Source organism: Geotrypetes seraphini, chromosome 14 (genome assembly GCF_902459505.1).
Source record: "Geotrypetes seraphini chromosome 14, aGeoSer1.1, whole genome shotgun sequence".
Classification (NCBI taxonomy): Eukaryota; Metazoa; Chordata; class Amphibia; order Gymnophiona; family Dermophiidae; genus Geotrypetes; species Geotrypetes seraphini.
This window is the reverse complement of record NC_047097.1, coordinates 13,210,163-13,230,880: the sequence shown is the minus strand read 5'-3', so window position 1 is coordinate 13,230,880 and position 20,718 is coordinate 13,210,163. Positions and strand designations below refer to the sequence as shown.

The 20,718-nt window shown below is 47.9% G+C and overlaps 1 protein-coding gene across 2 annotated transcripts in view; it reads right to left on the bottom strand.

Annotated features, from left to right (window-relative positions):
• The window catches only part of NEDD4 (NEDD4 E3 ubiquitin protein ligase), a 319,682-nt gene that overhangs the window by 262,921 nt on the left and 36,043 nt on the right, over positions 1-20,718 (bottom strand). The window lies entirely within an intron of this gene.

The following is a 20,718-nucleotide window of genomic DNA, read 5'->3' as shown; positions in this document are numbered from 1 at the left end:
ACCAGAGACTCATGAAATCAATCACCAGACAGCAAAGGTAGGAAAAATGATTTTATTTTCAATTTAGTGATCAAAATGTGTCAGTTTTGAGAATTTATATCTACTGTCTATATTTTGCACTATATTTGTCTATTTTTCTATAGTTACTGAGCTTGCGGAGATGGGGCGGAAACAGGGTTTTAAAATTTTAGTCCTAGTAGTTTGCCGGTCCACAAAATAATTCTTTTATTTCTGCCAGTCCACGGGTGTAAAAAGGTTGAAAACCACTGATGTAGAGTATGCCGGCTTTCTTTTTCGCCAAGCCGCGCTCGCGTTGATCAATCTTCTCCTCTCTTGCAACTTCCTGTTTCCAGTTGCGTCAGAGGAGAATATTGAACAAATGAGCATCCGCACATGCAGCTGGGCGAAAAGAAAGCCGGCATACTCTACATCTAAGGTGAGATGGAGGGAGGGAGATGGCGGAACACTGCAGTTGGTCGGGTGTCTGCTGTTTTTGTATCACTGCCTGTCTGCGCTCACGTTCCAGATTCTCCTGCATTTTTAGTGTGCACAATTGACCTGATTCGAGCTATAGGTGAACATGGGGGACATGTCATTGAAAGGGAGGACAAGTTAATTGATTTATTTTATGTTCGGTTTTTACTACAGGGCAGAGGCACTGAAACAGATTCTCAGTGCAGTAGTAGTAGTGGCAGAACTCTCTTCTGTCTTCATGGTGTTTCGCAGTACTGAGGCTTATATGGATGCTGCGGGGACGGTGACGGGGCGGTGAATGGGATGGCAGTGGCGGTGACGGCGCGGTAAAAGGGATGGCGGTGACGGTGAAGGGGCGGTGAAGGGAACGGCGGTGACGGGGCGGTGCAGAGGATGGTGGGCCGGGGACGGTGCAGTGACGGGGACAGATTATTTCCCCATGTCATTCTCTAATTCCAAACTATAAAAGCCTCCTCTCTGCAACACACATGGCTATCTCTTTCTCTGTCTATCCTTCTCTTTATCTATGGAACTCGAAACTTAGACCATCCCCCTTTCTCTCTCTGGCTCTCCTTAGAACTTCAGACTCTCTGTATCTTTGCCTCTGAACTCTGTAAGGCAGGGAAACTGCTTTGTTCTCTCCTTAATTGTAATGCTTCATTGTAACCATTCTGAATATTGCTTTTCTGTAAGACTATGTCTATAATATATTCTTTATGCAATCATTCTGGCTGTGCTTCTTGCTGTCCCTGGATAACACCTGTTATGGTAAGTAACTGTGCTTTATCCCAGGACAAGCAGGCAGAATATTCTCTACATGTGGGAGACCTCCAAGCTAACCAGAATGGGATGGAGGGAGAGTTGGCAAATTAGGAGAACAGATTTTGCAAAACGGACTGGCCAAAATGGCTATCACGCCTGGAGAAAGTATCCAGACAGTAGTGCGAGGTAAATGTATGAACCGAGGACTAAGTGGCAGCCTTACAGATTTCCTCAAGTGGAGTTGAGCGGAAGAAAGCAACTGACGCCGCCATCACTCTGACCTGTGGCCTGTGACTCGACCCGGCAGGGAGAGACCAGCCTGAGCGTAACAAAAGGAGATACAAGCGGCCAACCAGTTAGAAATGGTCCACTTAGAAACAAAGCGACCCAAGCGATTAGGATCGAAAGAGAGGAACAGCTGGGGAGCAGAACGATGAGGAGCAGTGCGCTTCAAGTAGAAGGCCCAGCGCACGCTTACAATCAAGAGAATGCAGAGCCACCTCTCCAGGGTGAGAATGAGGCTTCGGAAAAAACACAGGGAGAACAATGGATTGGTTGATGTGAAACTCAGAAACAACCTTAGGCAAGAACTTAGGGTGGGTATGGAGAACCACCTTATCATGATGGAAGACAGTGAAAGGAGGGTCCGCTACCAAGGCTTGAAGCTCACTGACCCGACGGGCAGAAGTGAGAGCAATAAGAAGCACAACCTTCCAAGTAAGATACTTCAAGTGAGCCTGTGCTAGCGGCTCGAACGGGGGCTTCATCAAACGAGAAAGGACCACACCACAGGGGGAGGTTTAAGGGGCGGACGAACATGTAAAAGGCCTTTCATGATGCGGGAGACCATAGGATGAACAGAGATAGGCTTCCTGTCAATCGGCTGATGAACACTAAGGTGAACTCGAACTGATGAGGACTTGAGTCCAGCGCCAGATAAGTGTAACAGATAGTCTAGGATAGCAGTTAATGAGGCAGACAGCAGCTACTGCTGTCGAGTAGCACACCAGGAAGAAAAGCGGGTCCACTTCTGATGGTAACACTGGCGAGTGGACTCCTTCCGAGAAGCTTCCAGGACATCCAGCACAGGCTAGGAGAACTGGAACGAGGGCATCAAACCGTGAGTAACCAAGCCATTAAGTGCAGAGACAGCAGGTTGGGATGAAGAAGAGAACCCCGACTCTGCGTAAGCAGAGAAGGAAAAACAGGCAGAAGAAGAGACTCCCTGAAACTGAGTTGCAACAGGATGGAGAACCACAGTTGTCGGGGCCACCGAGGAGCTATCAGAATCATGGTGGCACTCGTGGACTTGAGCCTGACGAGAGTCTTCAGAATCAGAGGGAATGGAGGGAACGCATACAGAAACAGGTTCGTCCAATCCAGCAGAAAATCATCCGCCCCGAGTCTGAGCGGGGTGTATACCCTGAAGCAGAAGCGGGGCAACTTGTGATTGTGGGGGGACGCAAACAGGTCAACGTCCGGGGTCACCCAGCGAGCAAATACATGACGCAGAGTCAAGGAATGGATGGACCACTCGTGAGGCTGTAGAAGACTACTCAACTTGTCCGCCAGACAATTGTGCTGGCCCTGAATGTAGACCGCTCGAAGGAATATGGTGCGGCGGATGGCCCAATCCCAGAGATGAAACGAGTAAAAGAGGAGTTTCGAGAAGAAGACTCATCCTCCTGAGGAGACCCCGCGCGAGATCTGGGGGCAGCCGAGAAAGAGGGAGAAATTTCCCTCGAATAGTAAGCCGCGGCCTCGGAGTCCCGCAAATGGGAGACTGAAGAGGCTCTACTAAATTGTCTGGGGGCGTCGAGGAACAACCTCTTGCTAGGTGGGCCGGGGAAAACCCCGGGGTCCGAGGAATTAGCTGGCGACGCCTCGGGGAAGACTGGGTAAAGGAAAATTCCTCCACCAGTTTCGAAAAAGACCCCATAGAGGCTGGTAGCTGCCTCGATGGGGAACACAACCCAGAGTCCAACTCGAGGACAAGCGTGTGTCTAGAAGGTTTCGCTGTCTGAGACCTGCCCCTAAGGGGCAGAGAAGACCAGGGCTTTTTAGGAGGGGCAAACCTTGACAAAGTAGTGGGGGAAAAAACGGCCCCCTGGCCTGGATCCCCAAAAAGTTACAGTAGACTTGGGGGATGAAGAATCGCTCGAGGGAACCCGGCGAGTCTTGCGGGTAGGGCCTCAAGAAACGAGGGGACGCTCAGGCTGGTCAGACCGAGACTGGGTTGAGACTGAGGTCAAAGGCGTCAAAGTTGGGACCAGTTGGCTCACCACTAGGGAAAGCTGCGTGGTAAGAATAGCCTTAAGCATATCCTTGAACATAGGCACCGAGACCAAGGATGGTTGTGGGTGACCTCGAGAAAGAGTATTCCCTACTTGAGGAGGCATGCTTAGAGTGATGTCTCGAAGATGCCGACGAGGCAGCACTGACATGAGACTCGGAGGTAGGCTTCTTTGCCGGCACACCTGAGGAGGAAAGAGGAGACTTACCCGAGGCTGGAGTAACAGGAGGGGCCGAGGCCAGAGCCTTCAAGGCCGACGAGGACTTCAAGGCCAAAGCGCCCAATGAGGGTGCCGAGGCCGAGTTCGAGGCCTGTCCCGCAAGATCCATGGAGCCAAAGAATTGGAAAATCTTGGCCACCCTCCGACGAAGAGCCCGCGGTTACAAAGTGCACAATGGGGGCACGACTCAGTGCAGTGCTCTGCACCCAGGCACTCCTCACACCAACGATGAGGGTCGGTGATGGAGATAACCTGGTTGCACTTAGTACAGCTTTTAAACCCAGAACGAGGCCGGGACATAAAAAAAAAGACGGCCGTGGCCCCACGAGGCCAGGTGGCCAGAGTAAGACCGGGAACTGAAAAACAAACAAAAAGAAAGAAAAATACAGATGCGAGCACAGCGACTCAAAATAAACTAACCAAACAAGCCGCGGTACAAGAGGGACAACGATATCGCGCAAAGCAAGGGAGCAGTGCTTCTGGCTCCGCGGAAAACAGAGAACTGAGGAGACGCATGCCCTAGACCGGGCGGGAGGGGCTCGCACACATGCGCGGGCCAATCGCAAGATTGAAGGTCTTCAAGCAAGTCTGCTTGCGAAAACGTCCACTAGGGGGCTCCGTCGGTGACATCACCACATGTTGAGAATATGCTGCCTGCTTGTCCTGGGATAAATAAATATAGCTTTTGCAAATTGCTTAAATCGACATGCGACATGGAAAACTGGACAGTCAACATTTTGGATCTGCTATTTTTAGTTATCTTTTCCCAGAGATGGTCAATATGCTTCATAAGTTACAACAGATAAATGTTTTAAATGGTAAACTTTTGGGGGTTAACTTAGGATATAAAGGCACCAATGCTTTGGAAATTATGCATACTTTACAGTGTTGATGGGCCACATCCTCAGAATTCTACCGTTATTTATTTACTGTACAGCTGAATTAGCATTACGTAAAAACTTAATTTAAGGCCAATTTTTTCAGGCATGGACAAATCATAGGTGCCACCATGGCTCTTTTAAATCGCTACTACAGGGCCTTTGATCTGAAGATCCATTCCTATAGAAATCAAATTAGCAGTAGAATTTTAAATGGCAGAGGTGGATCTAGAAGGCCTAGCCTTTTCTACAACCTGCAGCTTTAGATGCGAGAGAGAAAATTAGATGGATTTTTTTAAACAGCCTGAACAGAAAGAAACAAAGGCCAAAATACAACACACACATATATAGATACCGTATTTTTCAGACCATAAGATGCACTTTTTCCACTCCCAAAAAGGATGTGGGAAAGGGGGTGCGTTTTATGGACCGAATACACTGTGCCCCCCCCCCCCCCCAGGTACTTTTTTTTAAGTGGCGGTGGTCCAGCACGGTCTCGTGCTGGACTGCTGCCTCTTTGCAGAGCGACACACAACGCAGGAGCAAGACCTTTGAGCTTCCTGCCTGGTCCTGTGCCACTCTGATTAGCTGCAGCCCGAAGCCACCCGAAGAAGCAGCCCCCCTCCTCGGTATCTTTTTTAAGTGGCGGTGGTCCAGCACTGTCTCCTGCTGAACTGCTGCCTCTTTGCACAGCAAAGCACAATGCAGAAATGCAACCTTTGCACTTCCTGACTGGTCCCAGTCAGTGACTGCAGCCAATCACAGAGCAGCACAGGAAGCACAAAAGTCACGCTCCTGCATTGCTCTGCAAAGAGGCAGCAGTCCAGCAGGAGACCGTGCTGGACCACCACTACTTAAAAAAGGTACCGGGGGGGGGGGTGCATCAGGCTGCTTCTTTGGGTGGCTTCGGGCTGCAGGCTGCTCCTTCGGGTGGCTTTGGGCTGTGGGCTTCCCAGCACCAGACCAGACGCACCTATGAGTAGAGGAGGAAAAACCAAGAAGAAAAAAATTCTAACTCAAATTTTTTTATTTCTTGGTTTTCCCTCCTCTACAGGTGGGTGCGTCTTATAGTCCGAAAAATAAGGTATATTTATTTATTTAATTTGTTTTCTATCCTGTCCTCCCCAAAGAGCTCAGAATGGGTTACATAATAAACAGTTTACAGGTTACGATTTGTCATATAGTTACAGTACAAGTTTTATCCTAACTCAACACACATTAGGGATCTAAAACCAATACATGTATACATAATATAGTTTACAGGTTAAATTTGTCATATAATTACAGTACAAGTTTTATCCTAACTCAACACACATTAGGGATCTAAAACCAATATACATAATATAGTTTACAGGTTAAATTTGTCATATAATTACAGTACAAGTTTTATCCTAACTCAACACACATTAGGGATCTAAAACCAATATACATAATATAGTTTACAGGTTAAATTTGTCATAGTTACAGTGCAAAATTTTGGAATACAAGTTTTTATCCTAACAATACATATGGAGGATCTTGTATCAATATACATTTTTTTTGTAATCTATCGGTCATGGGTGGTGGAGTTAGATGAAGAGATATGTTTTTATTGCTTTCCTAAAGTTGAGAAGTCCTTCAAGGGATCTAATCTGGGGGGGGGGGAACAGTTGAGCCAAGTGAGCTGCCTTTCTCAAGCCCTAGAGGACTGTGAAGGGGCTAAATGACATGTGGCGCAAGGGCATTCTTCAATCACCCATCCGGCGCAAATAAGGCATGACATAGGAGCATTAGGGTATGTGGATTCCATCTCTATCAGTTGTGAGGCAAAACAAGGTGTTTTGAAGAAGCTGGAGAATTAAGGGGAAAAAAAAAAATTCAGGAAATTCAACATGGCTGCCACAGCAGCTTTTTGATGCCAAAATGCAGCTTAAAAACGATTCAGGGCTAAATAAAAAAAATCAAAACATAGGATTTTAGAGGACGGGAACCAAAAACCTAACTGCAGTTTTCAAAAAGAATCCCCCCCCCCCCCAATTTTCCTCATAAGCTATCACAGCCTGTAGTCACAGACCATGTGCTGGGGAAATGATGCTGCAGCCTGCTGCAGCCTCTTTAAAGTTGGCTGCATCTGGAGAGGTTCTCTGCCTCAAACCAATATCTTTGGGCTGCTAGTTGGACTGATACTCAACCCCCCTCCAGGCCACAACCAATTCAATAAAAGGGGAGGGAGGTGAAGCTACAGCCAGCACCATAAGCGCCCCAAAGGAACACTATTGATGCCCAACAGCCTGCGCTCAAACTCCTGACCAAGACAAGGAAGCAAGCAAGTCCTTAGGGTCCGGTACCCTGAGCTCCACAAATCTTTAGCAGATTGACTGTACAGGTCCCCGAAGGATGCACCTGCCAACTAGACTTAAATGTCCATTCCTCTCTAGGCAAAGCAGTCCTTTTGAAGCTGTGCAAAAAAAAAAACTGCATACAAATTTAGAAGCTGGAAAAGCACAGCAAAACAAAGAAATAGAGAAGATCAGAAAAACACCTTCATGCTCACTTGCAAAAGGAAGAACCAAGAACATAAGAATAACCTTACTAGGTCAGACCAGAAGCCTGTTTTCACAGTGGCCAATCCAAGTTCCTAGTACCTGGCAAAACCCAAGGAGTAGCAACACTCCATGCTACTGATCCAGGGCAAGCAGTGGCTTCCCCCATGTATTTCTCAACAACAGACTATGGACATTTCCTACAGGAAATTGTCCAAACCTTTCTTAAAACCAGCTACGCTATCCGCTCTTACCACAACGTCTGGCAATGCGTTCCAGAGCTTAACTATTCTCTGAGTGAAAAAATATTTCCTCCTATTGGTTTTAAAAGTATTTCCCTGGGGGCGTGGCCGTGCAGAGAGCAGGGAAGATGCGTTTTCCTTGAGCTCCGCTGCTCTTCCCCTGCTTTGGCCTCCCTGAACTATATTCAGCGAATATATCCACGATCGAGCGGTTCTCCCTGTTTCCTTGGGGCTTTATGGACAGATTTCTGCAGAGAGGGAGTGTGGATATGGCCGCGAAGGCAGGTAAAAAAGAGCGCGAGCGCACGAAATCGGGTCCCAGCATGGACGGCAAAATGGCGGCCGCGGGTGATGCCGCTGACTCGGCTGAGGCGGACATGATCGCGCGCCTCACAGAAGCAGTGGTGCTAGCGCTGGGAACGCGCTTGGATAAGGTGCAAGAGTCCTTGGAGACTCTCTCTACGACGGTGGCGGAGTTTAATACGCGTGTCTCCAAGGTTGAGCAGCGGGTCAGCACCGCGGAGGACTCTCTCCTTACAATGCAGGCAGAAATCCAGCACCTGCAGCGCAAAGTGGGGCATTGTGAAGAGAAACTGGAGGATCTGGAGAATCGCTCCAGACGGAACAACTTACGCCTGGTGGAGGTCCCTGAAACAGTGTCGGATGGAGATCTACTGACTACGCTGGAAGCATGGCTGACTCAGGAGCTTCTGGCTACGCGGGGTCTGGGTCCCCTGCGTATTGAAAGAGCGCATCGTTTGGGCAGGAGGCAGGAGGGCATGACCAGGCCCCGAGTGGTGATCCTCCGAATCCTCAACTTTGCCATCAAAGATCTTCTTCTCCGCTCCTATCGTCAAAAAAAGGACTTACAGTTCCAGAACCAGCGTATCCTGATTTTCCAGGATTATTCTGCACAGGTGGCGTCCCTCCGACGAGGTTTTTCGACCGTCTGCAAGCACCTCACTGAGAAAAAGCTACGCTTCACTTTGCAATATCCTGCCAAGCTCCGGGTGCTCCACGGGGGTCAACCTTTTCTTTTTGAGACTAGTGAGGCCGCCTGGGCGCAGGTTCTTCAGTGGTATCCTGATCTGGAGCCGAGCACTTGATGGACTCTGACTGTGTCCTGTGGTTTCTTTTTGATATGAGTGGGGGAGCACCCGTGGGGAGTGGGAGGTGTTCCCATTGGGACCTGCTGGTTTATACTGTTCTGGTTCTATCTCTACTGTGACTACTTTTTGGTGGTCACTTTTGTTTGTTCTGGTTACTGTTTTATTGCTCCTTGTGCTAGGTTCTTGTTGGCTTTTGCTCTGGTGGGAGTCTGTGTCTTCTTTTCCCTTAGACGCTTTTTCTACATGGGGTTCTGCTCTAGCCACCCGTGTTTGCCCCTTGGCTCTTTTTTCTCCTTTTTCTTGCTTTTTCCTGCTTGATCTCTGTTTGGGAGGCTGAAGGGGGGAGGGACTTTGGGCCCATGGTGTACCCTCTTCTGGAGTGGTGGAATGGGATGTCAGGGGGGAAATGGGAGGGGGGAGTTGGGTCGGGGTCTGGGTGTGGGGCTCGGGGAGGGGGAAGGGGGATTTGGATTTGTGTGGGACGGTGGGGGTTTGGGAGGGGGGTGTTGGGGTTGGAGAGGGCTTGTGGATGGAGGGGTGGGGGGTCTGGATCTGTGTGGTTGTTGGTGGGAAGCGTGTATGTGTGTGCTGGAACTGAGACTGCCGGGAGGTGGGCTGGGACTCTCGGCAGGGGTTTCTACTCCTTTGTTTGGCAGACCTTTTTGGTTTTCTCTTTGACTGACGCCTAAACGGGGAGTGCGCTGTGTGACATGGAATGTGTCTGGCATTAACTCTCCGATTAAGAGAACCAAGATTTTGCAGCATTTAGCTCGACATAGGGCAGATATAGTGGGACTGCAGGAGACCAAGCTTTCTGAGCAAGAACATGGTAAGCTGAGACAGTCCTGGGTGGGACAATGTTATTCTGCTTCATCTTCTAAGGCTAAGGCTGGGGTGGCTCTGCTGCTACATAAGTCTGTCTCTTTTGTTCAGTCCCGAGTCATTTCGGATCCGAAGAGAGCAGAGGAGAGGAAGAGACCAGCGCCAGGGTTCCCGTTGTCCCGGCCAAAGAGAGGAGCAGCGTCGGGCCAGGCACAGCAGGGGAAGCGACGAGAAACGAAGCAGTAGGCTCGGGGAAGCGGCGAGAGTTCGCTCCGCCCACCCCCACCGCGTCAGAGGCTGCGCCGGACTCCCCCTTGATAGGGGAGGAGCCAGCGCGGCACACGCGGCAGAAGAGAGCAGAGGAGAGGAAGAGACCAGCGCCAGGGTTCCCGTTGTCCCGGCCAAAGAGAGGAGCAGCGTCGGGCCAGGCACAGCAGGGGAAGCGGCGAGAAACGAAGCAGTAGGCTCGGGGAAGCGGCGAGAGTTCGCTCCGCCCACCCCCACCGCGTCAGAGGCTGCGCCGGACTCCCCCTTGATAGGGGAGGAGCCAGCGCGGCACACGCGGCAGAAGAGAGCAGAGGAGAGGAAGAGACCAGCGCCAGGGTTCCCGTTGTCCCGGCCAAAGAGAGGAGCAGCGTCGGGCCAGGCACAGCAGGGGAAGCGGCGAGAAACGAAGCAGTAGGCTCGGGGAAGTGGCGAGTTCGCTCCGCCCACCCCCACCGCGTCAGAGGCTGCGCCGGACTCCCCCTTGATAGGGGAGGAGCCAGCGCGGCACACGCGGCAGAAGAGAGCAGAGGAGAGGAAGAGACCAGCGCCAGGGTTCCCGTTGTCCCGGCCAAAGAGAGGAGCAGCGTCGGGCCAGGCACAGCAGGGGAAGCGGCGAGAAACGAAGCAGTAGGCTCGGGGAAGCGGCGAGAGTTCGCTCCGCCCACCCCCACCGCGTCAGAGGCTGCGCCGGACTCCCCCTTGATAGGGGAGGAGCCAACGGCGCCCAGCCGTTCGGCGCGCGGCGAAGGCGAGCGGTAAAGGCGCTCGCCTTAGCGAGAGCGCCTTTGCGAAGGGCCTTGCAAGGGACGAGTACCTACTATCAAGAACACCGAGGAGGACTGAACGGTAAGAAAGCGACAAACACAAAAGGTAAGGAAGAGACAGACGCCAAGGGAACAAACCCACACATACAATCAAGGTGAGGTAGAGCGGAGACAGCACACACAAAAGAGACAGCAAGGCAAGCAACATAAGGAAGCAGCAGGAAAGGGACACAAGCACACACAAGGGAAGCAAGAAATGGAAGCCCAAGGAAGTCAGAAGGTGAGCTTTCCGGTCTTCTGTATCGGCTGCAATATGTATGACTACCTCCCTTCGGGGATCCAGGCATACATTTGCAATCGATGCATGGAGATGGATAGCTTGAAATGTCAGGTAAGACTATTGGAAGGAACAGTGATGGAACTCGAAGACAGAATCCGAGCACAGGAGAAGATGCTAGTGGAGTACAGCCCAAACGACGAGGTCAAGGAACTAGAAATGTTCATAGAGGAAGCTCATCAGCACCACGTAGAGATCCCAGGGCTGGAAACCGATGTGAGGAGAGAAGACACCCATGCAAACACAGAAGAAACCGAAGACGAGGTAGGAGACAACCGCACATTAGTTGGAATAGTGAGAGCACAGGAAGACATCGCCCCACCCAAAGAACAGGAAACAATTTCAAGAGTATCATTGGAGGAAGAAGACTGGCTCTACTCCAAGGACATGGACCTACGCCCCCCAAGGAATCCCCGAATAAAGAAGATGGGGATCATCGTAGGCGACTCCATTATACGACATGTGGACAGCCACACCGCAGGAGGAAGAGAGGACAGAGTCGTCACCTGTCTGCCTGGAGCAAGAGTGAAGGATGTGACCAACAGGATCTCCAGGATCATAGATGGCGCACGGGGAGAGGACACCGCTGTGCTTATCCACGTGGGAACAAATGATGTGAGCGGGCGGAAGTATGACAGGGAAGAGCTGAAGGGCCAGCTCCGCTCACTCGGAAGAAAACTGAAGATCAGGGAGGTGAAGGTGGCCTTCTCTGAGATCCTCCCAGTACCAAGAGCGGATGGAAAGAGACAAGGGGAATTGCAAGTAATCAACGCCTGGATGAGACGATGGTGCGAAGAAGAAGGCTTCGACTTCGTGCGCAACTGGACGGCGTTCTGGGGAAAAAGCAAGTACTACAGAAGGGACGGACTACACCTCAACAAAGAAGGAGCAAGAGTTTTGGCAGGCAACATGAAGAAGGCAATCGAGAAGGCTTTAAACTGAAAGATAGGGGAAAGCCGACAGTCGACCACCGGTCGATGGCACGGATAGCAGGATGCCCCGACGAAGAAGCCAAGGAAAACTACTCCTACACAAGAGAAGACGACCTCATGGCAAATAAGGGAGAAAAAGCAGGAAGGGACAATTCAGACACAGGAGGGGACGACCACACAGCAAACAAGGGTGATAACACAGGAGCAGTAAAGGATACCGTAATTGAAACTACAGGGACGGCCAAGAGTAGAAGGTCCAAAAAGGTAACGCGAAGGGAACTTAGATGTATGTATACGAATGCTAGAAGTCTAGGTAACAAAATGGGGGAACTAGAGACAATAGCAAGACATGACATATTGGATATCATCGGCATAACAGAAACATGGTGGAATGAAGAAAACAAATGGGACACAGTACTACAGGGATACAAGCTGTATAGAAGAGATCGAGTAGGGCAGAAAGGTGGAGGTATTGCTCTATATGTTAAGGAGGGAATAGAGTCTGTTGAAATGGTTACAACAGAAATGAAAGAGAAGCTTGAGTCACTCTGGATCAAGATTCCTGGTCAATATGGCGCAGATACGAAAATTGGCCTTTACTATCGTCCCCCAGGACAGGCGGAGGAAACTGACTCAGAAATGATGGAGGAAATCAAACAAGAATGCAAGACAGGCAATATAATTATATTGGGAGACTTCAATTTCCCAGGGATAGACTGGAAACTAGCAACCTCCAACTGCGGCAAGGAGGCCAAGTTCCTGGAGGTGCTAGGGGATTGCTTCCTGGAACAAATGGTAAAAGAGCCGACAAGAGGCAACGCCACCTTGGACTTGGTCCTAAATGGCCTCACGGGACCGATAACAGAAGTGGAAGTCATGGTTCCACTGGGAACGAGTGATCACAATGTAATTAACTTTAAACTTGACATCGGGAAAGGGAAACATGCCAAAACCTTAACCACCACCTTGAACTTTAAAAAGGGTAAATACGATCACATGAGAGCCATGGTAGAAAAACGACTCGAAAAGAAGGTGGACAAACTTGAAACGGTAGATCAGGCATGGTCCCAACTGAAAAATACTATCACAGAAGCACAAGATCTCTACATTCCGAGGATTTCCAAAGATCGGAGATCAAAGAGCAAAAGAGAACCGGCATGGCTTACCAAACAGGTGAAGGAAGCCATAAAAGAAAAGAAGGACTCTTTCAAAAAATGGAAATACATAAAGACAACCGAAGCCTGGAACAAACATAAAGATGATCAGAAGAAATGTCACAAGGCGGTGAGGGATGCAAAACAGGAATATGAGGAAAAAATAGCCCAGGAGGCCAAAAACTTCAAGCCCTTCTTTAGATACGTGAAAGGGAAAAAACCTGCAAAAGAGGCAGTCGGACCCTTGGACGACCAGGGAAGAAAAGGGTACATCAAGGAAGATAAACAAATCGCAGACAAACTAAATTCTTTCTTTGCGTCCGTCTTTACGAAGGAGGACACCTCAACAATACCTGAAGCGGAGAAAGTGTTTGCAGGAGAAATAGAAGACAGCCTCACCACAGTTGAAGTGGACTTAGACCAGATATACTATCAGATCGACAAACTTAAAAGTGACAAATCCCCTGGACCGGATGGAATTCACCCGAGAGTCTTAAAGGAATTGAAGGTTGAAATCGGAGAGTTATTGCAAAAACTTGCAAACCTGACAATCAGAACTGGACAGATACCGGACGACTGGAGGATAGCGAACGTCACCCCAATTTTCAAAAAAGGATCGAGAGGGGAACCGGGCAACTATAGACCTGTGAGTCTTACGTCTGTCCCCGGCAAGATGGTTGAAGCACTGATCAAGGATAGCATGGTCCGGCACTTGGACGCACACGACTTGATGAAACCCAGTCAACATGGATTCAGGAAAGGGAAATCATGTTTGACAAATTTACTCCAATTTTTTGAGACCGTGAACGAGCAAATTGATAGTGGGAAGCCGGTGGACATAATATACTTGGACTTCCAGAAAGCGTTCGACAAAGTTCCACACGAAAGACTTCTCAGGAAACTACAAAGCCATGGCATAGAGGGGGATATACAAAGATGGATAGGCAAATGGCTGGAAAACCGAAAGCAGAGAGTGGGCATAAATGGGAAGTTCTCCGACTGGGAGAAAGTGACTAGTGGTGTACCCCAGGGCTCGGTACTTGGGCCGATCCTTTTTAATATTTATATCAATGACCTGGAGGAAGGAACATCCAGTGAGATCATCAAGTTTGCAGACGATACAAAACTATGCCGGGCGATCAGATCGCAGGAGGATAGAGAGAAACTCCAGAGCGACTTGTGTCGGTTAGAAACATGGGCGGAGAAATGGCAGATGAAGTTCAATGTGGAGAAATGCAAGGTAATGCATTTAGGCAATAAGAATAAGGAATACGAGTATACAATGTCAGGTGCAACTCTGGGGAAGAGTGAACAAGAAAAGGACCTGGGTGTAATGATAGATAGGACCCTGAAGCCGTCGGCACAATGCGCGGCAGCGGCAAAGAAGGCAAATAGAATGTTGGGCATGATAAAGAAAGGAATCTCGAGTAGATCGGAGAAAGTTATAATGCCGCTTTATAGGGCAATGGTCAGACCACACTTGGAATACTGCGTCCAACATTGGTCTCCCTACCTAAAGAAGGATATAAAACTGCTGGAGAGGGTGCAGAGACGAGCAACAAAACTGGTGAAGGGTATGGAGAAACTGGAATACGAGGACAGACTTATAACACTAGGATTGTTCTCCCTTGAGAAAAGGAGACTGCGTGGGGATATGATCGAGACCTTCAAAATACTGAAAGGAATCGACAAAATAGAGCAGAGAAGATTATTTACATTGTCCAATTTGACACGGACTAGAGGACATGAAATGAAGCTAAGGGGGGACAGGTTCAGGACTAATGTCAGGAAGTTCTGCTTCACTCAGAGAGTGGTTGACACCTGGAATGCCCTCCCAGATGAGATTATTGCGGAATCGACCGTCCTAGGCTTCAAGAGCAAACTAGATGCATATCTCCTTAAGAGAGGCATGTAAGGATATGGTGGACTATAAATTACGACAGGTGTACACCTGCCAGGGCCTCCGCGTGTGCGGATCGCCGGACTTGATGGACCGAAGGTCTGATCCGGAGATGGCATTTCTTATGTTCTTATGTTCTTATGTACTGGTCCAGGGTACGTTGTACCAGCGCCCTGTTCTTTTGCTGTCAGTGTATGCCCTAACACTGCTCAACGGTCCTTTTATAGAAAGCTACTGGGGGTACTCCTGTCTGTGACTCTGCTGCCTGGGACCCACAAGATTTTTCTGGGGGATTTTAACTCTATTCTGGACCCTGTTTTGGATTCTTCTAGGGGGACCTTATCTGGGAGATCAGATAATGGGCTGAGTGCTTGGATGCAGGCTTTGGATGTAGTAGATATCTGGAGAACCCTTCACCCTGGAGAGAGGGATTTTACTCATTCTTCCAAAGTGCATGATTCCTCTTCCAGAATAGACTATGTCTTTCTCTCCCGTTCCTCCTTCTACGCAATTAATTGGGCTGAGATCGGGGTGTTGGTTATTTCTGATCATACTATGGTATGGATGGACATCAGTCTTGCTGATGGACCCCCTGCTGGGGGGGGGCGCTGGCGTTTTCCGGTAGCACTCTACTCTGACCCTGATTTCAAACGGTACTTGGAGTTGCAATGGAAGGAGTATGTTGAGTTCAATGGGGTGCATGCAGGTGATGGAGCTCTTTTTTGGGAGACTGCCAAGGTGGTGCTCCGTGGGGCAGTGATAGCATATTGTGCCCGCCGGAAGAAAATGTTGGCGGCCAAGATTCTGGCTCTCGAGCGTAAAGTGCGGGAAAGCAGGCTTCTAGTGTTACATTCTCCAACTCTATCCCATAAACATGAGTTTCAGGCCGCTCAGGCAGCGCTCCATGCCCTCCTACATGAACGAGCACATAAATCCCTCTTTTATTATAAGTATCGCCTTCATAGGTTCGGCAATCGCCCGGGTAGAATGTTGGCCCAGCTGACTAGGGCGCGGCGGGGTTCCTCCTCCATCACCTCTCTTAAAGACTCAGGGGGGCAGCTGGTTACAGCTCAGCCTCAACTTGAGAAACTTTTTGTCTCCTTTTACAGCTCTCTGTATAAAGCGGAGGTGGTGGACCGGGACTCTTCGATTCAGGCATATTTCGACTCGCTGCCCTTGCCTCGGCTCTCAGACACTGACAGTGCAAGTTTGGTCTCCCCTATCACCGGGGAGGAGGTATTGGGGGTTATTAAAACCTTACCTCTCTGTAAATCCCCGGGTCCGGATGGCTTCGGCGGGGAATTCTATCGTCTCTTGCAGGGGTTTGTGGCTGATCCGTTGAAGCGGTATTATGAGCGGGCAGTGGATGGAGGTTCCTTTCCTCCTGGTTCAAATCAGGCGCTGATTACTGTACTGCCTAAACCAGGTAAGGACCCTCTTCTGGTGGAGTCTTATCGGCCCATCTGGTGGAGTCTTATCGGCTGACTCAGCACAGTCTGAATCGCTGCCGAAAGTTCAGTGTTTGACTCCTGCCTGACTTTTTTCTTTTTTTAAATGCCAGCAAGCGACTTGAATCCATGCTCTGGGGCTTTAACGTGTGTGTGCCGGCTTCCCTTCTCTTCCCTCTGAAACCAGAAGTTACGTCCCGGGGGGAGGGGAAAAAAGAAAAGGGAAGCCAGCATGCACACTTTAGAGCCCCAGAGCATGAGTTCGCTACAGGCTAAGGTGGGAGACAGGTCAGCAACGGAGGGAAGCTTACAACTTGCTACTTATACTTCCTCGCTGCCGAGTCCTGCTTACTTTCTGTTTCCGCGAAGGCAGGACCCGGCAACGAGGAAGGCCCGAAGCAAGCAAGAGCAGCAAGTTGTAAGCTTTCCTCCGTCACTGACCTATGGAAGATAGGTCAGCGATGGAGGGAAGCTTACAACTTGCCTTAGCCTGTGGCGACTCTGCTGACCGTTGTGTGAGATGGGAGGGATGAGAAGAGAATTGCTGCTGCTGTTGCATCCAATCGGAGGGAGGGGGAAGAGAAATGATCTGCTGCTGCACCCATTTTGGGGGGAGAGGGAAGAGAAATTTTACTGCTGCACCCAATTTTTTTTTTGGGGGGGAGGGGGAAGAGAAAAGTTGCTGCACCCAATTGGGGGAGGGGGAAGAGAAAAGTTGCTGCACCCAATTGAGGAGGGGGAAGGGGAGAAGGAAGACCATGGAAGGGAGAGGAACGGAAAGAGATGCCAAGACCATGGGAGGGAGGGAAAGAAAGGAGCTACCAGACCATGGAGGGGGGGATGAGACATATGCCAGACCAGGTGAAAGGAAGAGAAGCCAGATAATGGAGTGAAAGGAGGAGACGGAAGGGGAGGAGAGATGCCAGGACATGGGGGGAGGGAAGGTAAACTAAGGAGACATAAAATGCCAGACCAGAGGGAAAGAAAGGATAGGAGGTGCCAGAGAAGGAGGGAGAGGGAGATAGGAGAGGAGAGAAATGCCAGGGCATGGGGGGAGAGAAGGGAAGGAGAAAGAGATGCCAGACCATGGGGTGGAGTGGAAAGGAAGGAAGGAAAGGAGAAGAGAGAGATGCCAGAGCATAGGGGAGGGGGTGGAGACAAAAAAATGGAGAAGGGTTGAAGCTGAAATGAATCATGTACAAAAGGAGAGAAAGGGAACAGGATATACAGTTTATTGAAGGGACATAGAAAGAGGGTAGAAGCCATATGGAACAGAGAGAGGGCAGACACTGGATGGAAAGGACAGAGAGGGTGGACAGTGGATGCAAGGGGCAGAGAGAAGGTGGACAGTAGATGGAAGGGGTAGAGAGAAAGGACAGATATTGCATGGAAGGGAGCGAGTTCAAACACTGAATAGAAAGAAGAGAGCAAAGAGAAAATGATTAAAGCAGAAACGGTAAAAGGTAGAAAAAATTTTTTTGTTGTTGTTGCTTTATGTAGAATCAAGTAGTATTGTAACTGTATTGATTAAAATTTATAAATAGGAAATGGAAATAAGGCAATTTTTTTTTTGGGGGGGGACTAAACTCCTTTCCTCAGCTCAGGACAGTAACTTGAAGGCCTTTCTTTTTAAAGACGCATTTAGAGTATAACAGTCCTTCTAAGGACAGCAATGGAAACTTGTTCCTTGCCATTTTTTATCATTTTAGCCTATTTTACAAAGTACCAGGCTATTTATTTTTTGTTCCCCTCCCTTTTGTTTTGATCCTTCTCCCTCTCTCATTATACAAATGTATTTCTACCCTTTTCCATTTTGTATCGGTATGTTAATATTTGTCTGTGCATTTGATTGTTTGTAATATTAATTGTAATTTGTTTTTAACTCATGCCCTTTTTATTCTTTGTTTTTATATTATTTAAAACCGCTTTGAATTTTGATAAGGCAGTATATCAAATTTTTAAATATACCTGAAACCATAACAGCAGTATACTGTACTGTCGAATAAAGATTTGACCTCTGAAAGCTAATTGAAAAATGGATTAGTCCAATAAAATGGTATTTTCTTATTTCTCATTATTTGTTTTATTTCTATTTGTTAGTTTGTAAAGTGGTGATTGTTATGTAGCAGTTTTTTCATATTTATATTTTGCACAGTATTAGGGGGACATGTGTCCCTGTTTCTGTGGTGTTGCATTTTATGCAGAGTCTGGTTTCTTGGTTCAGTTTAACTTTTGTCTACATATTTCTATTTTTAATTTGTGATTATTCCATATTGGGCAATGGTGTATCTGTGTTCTGTGTGTATGAAAAGGACATGGCTTTCTGTTAGCATCGACTGTACAGGATCAATTCTGGCTTGTTTAGTTTTACAATGCGTGTGTTAGGGTTCTAGTGCAGTGTTTAAGTTGCTGCCTTTTCCTAGCTGCACCTTTGTGTGACTCATGGATTATTACTAAAAATAACTTTTTTATATAGAGGACGGGGTTGTTAAAAAATGATCAGCACTGGCTGTCATATATACCGTATATGTCATATATACCGTATATGGATTTGATGACCCTATTCTAACTTTACTGTTGATGTAGGTGTTGTCCCCCTCCACCCCCACAACACACACATACTATAAAGAATTAAATTAAAGTTGTATTAACAACAAGCAGCTTTCAAATGACTTTATAAGCAAATAAAAATAAAATATTTTTTATGTAAAGTAATTTTTATTCAACCAAATATAAACACAAGTAGTACAAACGTCGTTTAAAATTTAGGTATAACACAACCCAACTCCAGGTCCCAAACCCCCCCGACCCCCCCCACCCCTTCTGGGCAGCAGCAGCAAGGACAAACATATCTAAGAAACGCACTGTCAAAATAGGAATAAAGTTCAAATCAGTCCTCCCAAAGCTGTCGTTGAACATAAGGTGGAAATGTCTGGCTAAAAGGATACCAGCATTGACGAAACAACCGACCCTTTTTTGCCTCCATGTCTTCAATAGCCTTTCTTTCTAATAACATCTGTTGTAGCATTAAAAGTCTCCACTGTGGAAGTGATGGTGGTTGAGGTGAAAGCCACTGGGTAAGAATACATTTCCGGCCCATGAGCACAGTTTTCCGAATAAAAGTCGCACATCCTGGTCTGGGGGGATGGAGACGAATTTGTAACGTGAATAGAAAACTAGGGTGCATCCTCCAAGAACACCCCCAAAGCCATGCCACACAAGTCACCAATTGGAGCCAGAATGCAGACACCAGAGTAGTGCAATCACATAGGTCTCCCTCAAGGCTCAGTAACACTTCTCCATAAATTATGTGGAAAAGGTCTGGAAGTGGGGATCGCATCTATTTCATATCCTCAGTGAGACCTCAGGAAGAAACCTAGTGATCAAAATATATTAGAGGTGCTGTAGAGCTGTTTCTTGTATGACTGGATGAGCTATACGGTATTTATCTTTTTTTTTTTAGTTGTTTAAATTCATGCAGAAATAAATGGCTAGATTGAACCTAATGACTTCATTAACGTATTTCCCTTTTTTAAACCTCTATACCAGTGGTTCCCAAACCTGTCCTGGGGGACCCCCAGTCAGTCAGGTTTTCAAGATATCCCTAATGAATATGCATGAGAGATTTGCATACCTGTCACTTCCATTATATGCAAATCTCTCTCATGCATATTCATTAGGGATATCTTGAAAACCTGACTGGCTGGGGGTCTCCCAGGACAGGTTTGAGAACCACTGCTCTATACCCTTTGAAAGGGGACGCATATCTAATTATTCACTTCTAGAATAGAATTGGATACTTCTTAAAATTTAGTAAAAATATTTTGGCACAAGTGTCAAATCTTAAAAAAGAAGTCATATTGAGCACTGGAAAATAATAATTAACTAATAAACATAGTACACATTTAATTTTCCCCACCACCAAATTTCCCCGTCTCGCCCCACCCCACCTGGCTACTTTTTCATGCCACCCGAGAGAACACTGAAGAGTGCCTATGTAACAATTCCCTTTGGAGATTTATAGCAATCCAGCAACCGTGTACAGATTGACGTGAATGTTCACTAGGGTTGCTAGTACAGGTAGATCAGTATAACTATTAATACAGTTAGGTCATAGTTTCAAATATATAGGGCTCCTTTTACTAAGCTGCGATGATTTTAGCGCACGCTTAACGCGTGCTAAATTGCCGCACGCACTAGATGCTAACGCCAGCATTGAGCTGGCGGTAGTTCTAGCCAAGTAGCATGGGTTTAGCGCACACGGCAATTCTGCGCACCCTAAAAATGCTATCTCAGCTTAGAAAAAGGAAACCATGTTACAAGTACAAGTAGGTCATTGTTGGTTCTTCATTTTGTTTCAGAGTTGCATTAAAGACAGTTTAGAAATGGGCTTTTACAATTACCTTTTCAGACTATGCTGCCTGCTAGCTCTGAAACTTGCTGCCTGAGGAGATAGTTACAGCAGTTAGCATAGCTAATTACGAAATGTTCCTGGTGGAAAAGTGCATAGTCTGCTATTGAGACAGACATGGGGGAAGCCACTACTTGCCCTGGATTGGTAACATGGAATGTTGCTACTATATTTGGGTTTCTT